The 7,500-nt window shown below is 38.9% G+C and overlaps 1 protein-coding gene across 2 annotated transcripts in view; it reads right to left on the minus strand.

Moving 5' to 3' along the window:
• ntf3 (neurotrophin 3) overlaps nucleotides 1-7,500 on the minus strand; it is a 53,511-nt gene that overhangs the window by 18,321 nt on the left and 27,690 nt on the right. The window lies entirely within an intron of this gene.

Consider the following 7,500-nt stretch of genomic DNA (forward strand, 5'->3'; position numbering starts at 1 on the left):
GATGCCTGTGTTTACACATGAATCAATTAACTTATTTTTGCAATTAGAAGCYTTTTTAGATCAAGATAAAAGGATAATTGACTTGAAGCCTCAATGTAACGACCTCAACAAATGATTTTAACTGCTCCGGAAGGAAGTGTGGAAGAGGATTAAAGGATTTTAACATGTTAGGATGAAACTGACAGAGAGCAATAATCACTGTGTGACCTCTGAACAGAAAGCTGCCAGCCTCAAAATCCACTCTGTTGATTCATGTTAAATACCAGCTGTTGCTAAATACTACAAGCAGAAAGGAAAATATGCATGTTGTATTTTTTTATTTTCATTTCCACTGTTTTTCACCTTTTTTGCCATCACTTCTGTATCATSAGTTACTTCTGGTGGTTGTGTAGGGGTTTCATTTTCATTTGCCCCTCAGGTTTTAGGTCATATTTGATCTTTGTAAAACATTCTTTAAATGTCACATATCCCTCTAAGAKGAGTTCAGTTTATTTAAACAACATAAATTCACATTATATGTCATCTCAGGAGACTAAAACAAGTAATAAACTTTGAGTTTTGTTTGGATCACCATTCCACATATTGATGAGTCACYGTATTAAGATCAACAACAGGGCAAGACAAGCCTTAACCAATCACTTTACGTCCATTCATCCCTCCAAAAACTGTCAGCTGAGTCATAATAAACACAGAACAGTAGACCATGTATTTATGTGTAACATACCTTCTAAATGTTAGTTTGAGCAAACATGTTTWAAGTTGCATTTCAGTACATGAAAACAAAACAAAGTGAATTCAGGATCCCGCTGAGCTGTACCTAAAACAGAACRTTAACTGACAGGGGCTTTTTTCTCTTAAGGCCCTGTCGCACTGTAGTGGTGACCAAGGGTCTTCAACATTTTTTCATTCTGGGACCCCCAAACTAATTAAAGGGGCTATATCATGTAAAATCAACTTTTTTGAGTTTTATATCATGTTATAATTTTATCCTTTCATCAAAAACATGCCTTGCATTGACTCTTTCATGTTTGTTCGAGAAATCCTGTGCTGTCCTGAGGCAGCCAGGCAGGAGAGCAAAAACAACTGGTTGGGACTAGAACCACCTTTTGGGACCAGCTCTTCCTCTGGGCTGTGTCTCCAAGCTGAGCTTCCTCATCACAGAGCACACCTCCCCACCCCACCTGTGACTCCTGCAGGCTCTTGGCAGCAACAAAGCAAACAACTGGTGAAACTGAAAGTGAAAGTCTGCTGAGCTCTCAATACTATGTCTGAGCGCAGCCCTTTCCAAATTCAAAATACCTTTGAGGRAATGTAGCCTGGTTAAAACCAGACCCTGTACTTCACTTTGCTTCGTACAAGGGTCTGGACTTGCTGCATAGAGAAGCGCTTCTTGCAGGAGGTGTGGCCTCTGCTGAAGCATGTGTGTGTTGTCATGTGAAGGAGACTAAGCTAAGAAGCTAACCGGAAATCACGTGTGCTGTAAAAAACTCTACTGAGAGGAGAATTATACCGAGCCAAACAAGACAATTGTAAATGAGAGCTGCTGCTTTGTCAGACAAATTAAATTTAATTTGGAAGCCTTATCAACACAGACTGGCTTCATTCACTTCCTCCGCTGCCGTATGCTAAACTAACTAGCAGACACTGCGCAGAACATCGACGTCATTCAAAACTCCTCCTTCTGTTCTCTGATTGGCCCAGGTACAATAAACTACAAGCAGACACTGCGTAGAAAATTGACGTTCTGCTCTCTGATTGGCCCGGCTAAAAATCTGCCAGCGAAATCCATCTCAATGGGAGAAGTCCCAGACGGAGCAGTGAAGGGAAACTAGAATTGAGTGGAGCTGCTTAGGAAGGCAAGGGCCAGAATAGAGGAAATGTATTTTCAGATGCCAAATAAACTACACTGAGCGTCCATATCACAGCGCACGAGCGCACCTCCCTCCTCCCATGTGTTGAAATGGGCGGGACGGAAGTGGAAGGAGATTCTTAAAGAGACAGAGGCCAATTTCAAGGTGTTTGGAAACGGAAATGATGAGAAGAGTTTATTTTTTTATTTTTAACATTAAAAACAGCATTTTAATAACAACTAAAGGCGACATGGATACTTTATTATGGTATAGAACGTAAAGCCTGAGAAACACATAATATTGCCCCTTTAAGAGACTGGGCAAGGCCCCATTTATGTGTATCAGAGGTGTATAGTAAAGTACATTTGCTTCATTACAGTATTTAAGTTGTGTTTTCAGGATCAGTAATTTTACAAAGTATTTTTTAATTGTAGCTTTTTGTTTTCTGTTGATACTTCTTTACTTTAAAATTTAACACCTTGCTGACCGAACTCAACCAAGTTACTGTATGTCAACTGGTTGAGCAAATTGAGCAATTTACACAAATTCTTTTAAACTCTAAATTGCTTTAAATTTACTGAACTTGTACATCATTGTCGAAATATTGCAAAATGACAGTACCAAATAGGTCAATTACAGGTTTTTTTTTTGCAGAATTCTGAATTGTTGAATGTTTCAACAAGATATTTGTTCACACACAGAATGTCCTTATTTGGCCAACCAGCTCTCCCACTCATTTTTTAGTTGAATCAGTGTGGAATCAGCTTGACTGAGTACCAATCTGCCAGATCTCAGGGGCCACGTAAAACTCTGTCCCACACTGAATCTCTGCTTGTATCTAGCCCCAAGGGGGACGCCACACCCTGCTGACACGGAACCAAGCGTCTCCCCTTTCTGCCAGCTCTGTCATTTCTTTGATCTGATATTCTGATCATTACAAGCCGTCACTTTTCAACACATCCACTTTCATTTCCACCACTCCATCTGGGTGAACGACTTTTCTCTTATTTGTCGGCTTCCTACATCTTCACATCTGTTGGGGAATAAATCTTCTTGATGGCCAGCATAGTCTACCCATGAGAGAACCAGTTGCTTTAAAAATATGACTGCTGAGGTTAATAACAAAAATAAATTGATCAAAACAAAAAGAAATACTAATCAATGAGTTGTAGCAGCTCTTAAAATGGAMCATTTTTGTTAATTATGTGTTTGATGATAAAAATAAAGACCCATTTAACATTAGTTGTGTACTTTGTCAACTACAGTACACAGAGCAGTGACATTTACACATTTATTACCTTTACCTGGCAAAATTCAATGTGAAAAGATTCCATTTTGTTGCATATGAATGCTACTTTTGCTGCATTGTACTGGGAAATGGGRAATTCCCACTAACAAATCATAAGTTTTGAGTGGAACGCCCCTCCTGTAGGAATTTCCTGTCGGAAAGTGGGAAATTTCAAAACTCCAGACTGCAGCTACTCACAACAACTCATCAGTGATTAAAACTCTTACTTCTACTTTTAATAGTTTTTCTTTATTATTAATTTCAAATTTAGTCAGTCATTCACATAGTACTTTTCTGTGTTTTTAAGATGACGTGTTAAAACACTGTTTCTATGCAGGAAATGCAAGGTGGAGCTCAGTTAGTGTTAGTGTCAAAGCTTAATTTCAACTGACCCTTTGAGGTCCACCCTAATKCTCATGTGGCCCTCAGTGAGTTTGATRCCCCTGCTGTAAGGGAATCCACCCATGACATCTTTATATGACTCAACCTGATTCTCATGTTGCCATCTTACCTAACCATTTAAGTCAGTTTTAATTCTATAGAACATGAGGATATACAGTACATTATAAAAACTTAACACGAGACTCAATATTAGGCAATATTTGGCACAAAAAATATGTTGGAAGAGTAGAGATAAACTGTGGTGAGTCATTTTCATGTTACAGAACGTAACCCATTTGTCRAAACTTCTTTCTCTCTGCCAGTCCATGTAGGAAAAAACTGTTTCAGCAAACCAGCTGTATCAGCTTGAGTTGGTGAAAAAGATTGTGACGTTACAGAGGAGACCCCCAGTAATACAATTCCTCAGTCAGGGGCGCTTAGTGACAGGCTTAGCCATGTGCTGCAGTGTGCCAAAGCATCAAATCCTCTACAGGGATTTTCACCCGGCAGTGTCTGAGTCCTAATACTGCCCAATTGACTCCAGATGTTTCAGCACGAATGTAGAAGTGATTCCAGGTCAGACTGTAGTACAGCCTACCAGCCAAGTCTTTTTTTTTTTTTTTGCAAACTGGTTATATATATGAGAAACAGTAAAAATGAGTGGTCTGCCTGTGCATGTGGTAAATTTCGAATTAGTGTCACATCAAATAGCGTAATGAAATTACTTATGTGCGTGTGGCCACTGTGGTCTTCAAATGACTGCAAAAAAAAAAAAAAAAGAAAAATCAAATTGAACTTGTCGGTTCAGTTTGATGTGTAGCAAAGGAATCTGATTTTAGACCCCCTCACATATAACCCTATTGCATTTTTCACAACCTACATAATCTGCTAGAATGTGTCTAGATTGCAGAAATTAAAAAAAAAAATCCTCCAATAGTGTGAAAGCAATCATGATGCTTCTATGCTCTAAATCAGGGAAGGGCAATCCTGGTCCTCGAGTGCCACTATCCTGCATGTTTTAGAGGTTTCTCCGTGCCAACACACCTGATTTGAATGAATGGATGAGTACCAAGCTTCTGCAGAATTTGAGAAGGGAATTCAATCACCTCTGAAACATGCAAGACAGCAGCCCTCGAGGACCAGGATTTCCCCTGCTCTAAATACTCTCCAAATAGTTTTCTTTTCCTGCTGTTTGTTACATCATGGAGACACTATCTTGAGTCTTTGCCATATGGCGACACTTGGCGTGACTCTTCCAAGAAATAATACATCTGCATCAGGTTTGACTTTGTAATGCTCTTGAGGCCAGTATTCTGTTTTAAATTCTGAACAAGTGTTCAGTATACTCCAACAAGATGTGAGATGACRGATTTCTCATTACATAGTTTGATATGGTCTTTTTAAGTGTTGACACTCAAGAAATAAAATAATCCTAATAAGTCCTCTTAAAGGCCCTGTCACTATAAYGTTTTGGACAACTTATGCCAACTTATAAAATTTTTTAAAGACTCTACATTGAAGATGGAATACTGTAATGCTAACAAATTGATCAAAATGAGTCATTTAGACATAAAACTAATTCACAAGTGTTAGCAGGTTAGCTAACAGGAACTTCAGGTAGCACGGACAAACAGAGTCAGCACAGTTGTCAGAGTGGATGTTTATTTTCAGTTGATGATGGGGTAGTTGCAGACAAAAGATCTGGTATTTCYGTTGTTAACAGAGGAGGATCACTATTTCATAAATGTGTCACAGAGACTTCCACTTTGGACGTTTACTATCTTGACCCTCRGAAATCTGTAATTTTYACAACAAATCTGCAGTACTCTCACAATACTAYGGGAGAGGGGGTTGAAATGGACAAGCGAACTGTCGACTGAGGGAACAGATAAAACGTAGAGTGGAGATACCAGCAGATACCAGATACCTGCAGAAGAACAGGGATAGGACAAGAGTGGGGTTTTTGAAAATATCCATGAGATTGCTTAATACATATACACACAAAATGGGCAAAGATTTGTGTAGGTTATGAACAGTTCTTACAAAATGACATGTTTRAAGTCAACATCCAGCGTGAATGGGACCTTAGCATGATTTTTGAACATAGAGTAGTGTTTTGAGTTTTATCTTGTACTTCCTACCATCTGGTCTTACTTAGTAGGGAGAATAAAGAGATCAGTAAAGAGCCATGGAGGGTTTGAATGTCAAGTTTAGTTTCATGAAGAACACAAAGGGGATTGGGAGGGGCAGCCTTGAACGAATGGGTTAGTCTTAAAACATGGCTGGCCCAATCCTCTAAGTAGGGAGGTGTTTCAAAATAAAAAGCAATAAATTACATCACTAAGGCATTACTAGCAAACAACAAAGCTTCTCTTGCAGATTGCCCACCCCAGTATTACATAATTGTAGTGTTGACTAATAAAAGATTTTTAAAAACATACAGGAATACAATTTAATTGAAAAGCTTTCAAAGATTCAGTAGTTAAAGTCATAACAGATTGTACAAAAACAGTCTTAGTTTGGACATGTGAGGAATTCCTTCAAAGTGCTGCTTTTCTTTTTCACAACACCTGTTGGCAGCTGATATTAGAGCAGGATTGTTTTTCTGAACGAAGCCTCAGCAAACCAAGGTTCCCCATTTTGCAACGTTCGCCACATCCCGTGAGCAAACAAAGTGGCCGTAATTACCAACACATTTTTCCAGAGTGAATCTGACATCCTAGCATGTGCGTAGACTCAAGATGTTAAGGTGAACATCTTACCCTGCGTGGACTCCTCCACCTCTCACCTTGCCTTTCTTTGAGCCCCTCAGGGTGTTACAGTAAGTGCAGGGAAGGGCGGAATTCCAGTCATAACAGTGATTTGCCCTCTGAATGTTTCTCTGCCTCCAGCCAGGTGAGTCATCCGCTGATTAGCTCAAGAGAATGAGTTTGTGCCGACACTTTGGTTGACGCAAAAGACAKTGGCTTTGCTTTGTTGTGGTGCATGTTTGTGCACATTTTTTAGGAAGGGGAAAGTGATGTCGAAGTAATAAAAACTTGCAAGAGATGGCTGGGGGGAAGTTTCCAAGCTTGCAGATGTCCAAGAGAGCACTCTAGGCAGACTACAGCAAGCGTGAGTGGCTAAACCTTGGAGGGAAGGAAGTTAAATGTCTTTTCACACYTTTTTTAGATCACTGCTTATTGTTCAAATGATTTACAGCAACATAATGGATGACATAACATGTAGTGGCTTCAAATGTGAAAAAAAAATTGTCACAGAAATGTAGAGTACTGTTCCTTTTTCAGGCTGCAACTGTCAAAGTTTTGATAAAGTGGAGGGAGAGCTACGAGACCCTCAGAGCTCCTGGCAAAAATCTGAAAGTTATACCTGCTTYATGTCTGTCACCAAGTTAGATTAGCAGGGACTGACAATAAAGTGTTACTGCCAAGCACAGATTGTTCTTGTAAACAATGTAGACCAGAACATAAGTCCCAAAGACCTTTATTGTGTTCTCTCGTAAATGAACTCCTTATAAATCTGTTTTTTATACAAAAGTCTCAAACTACAAAAGTGAAAAACTGAACAGCTTGTGTGAAGGAATTACCTTCAATAAATCAGACACCTACTGCACACCAAATGGCAACGAGTGAGCAAACTATGGGGCATCAATTGTAAAACAAAATGTTAAAAAATGTCTCTAACACATTTAGTTAATTTACTGAATCCTTGACAAAAATCCATTGACATTTTACTCATTGCTCTTACATTTTGCTTTTAATTTTCTACATGTTAAATCCTAAATCGAAATGTGTACATCTAAACGTTAAATCTGACATATTGCAGCTAAACGATRAAGATTACATTTAAGAATTTCAGATTGAAATGCAGCCTTTACCATTGTTGCATATCATTTGTTGTGATGTATTCATCGTATGACAAAAGCTAACGCCGCTAACAATGCRGAAGATGGCATTTAAATTTTAAAATCAAAATGTATTC

The sequence above is a fragment of the Austrofundulus limnaeus genome, unplaced genomic scaffold (genome assembly GCF_001266775.1).
Source record: "Austrofundulus limnaeus strain Quisiro unplaced genomic scaffold, Austrofundulus_limnaeus-1.0 Scaffold193, whole genome shotgun sequence".
In the NCBI taxonomy this organism is placed as follows: Eukaryota; Metazoa; Chordata; class Actinopteri; order Cyprinodontiformes; family Rivulidae; genus Austrofundulus; species Austrofundulus limnaeus.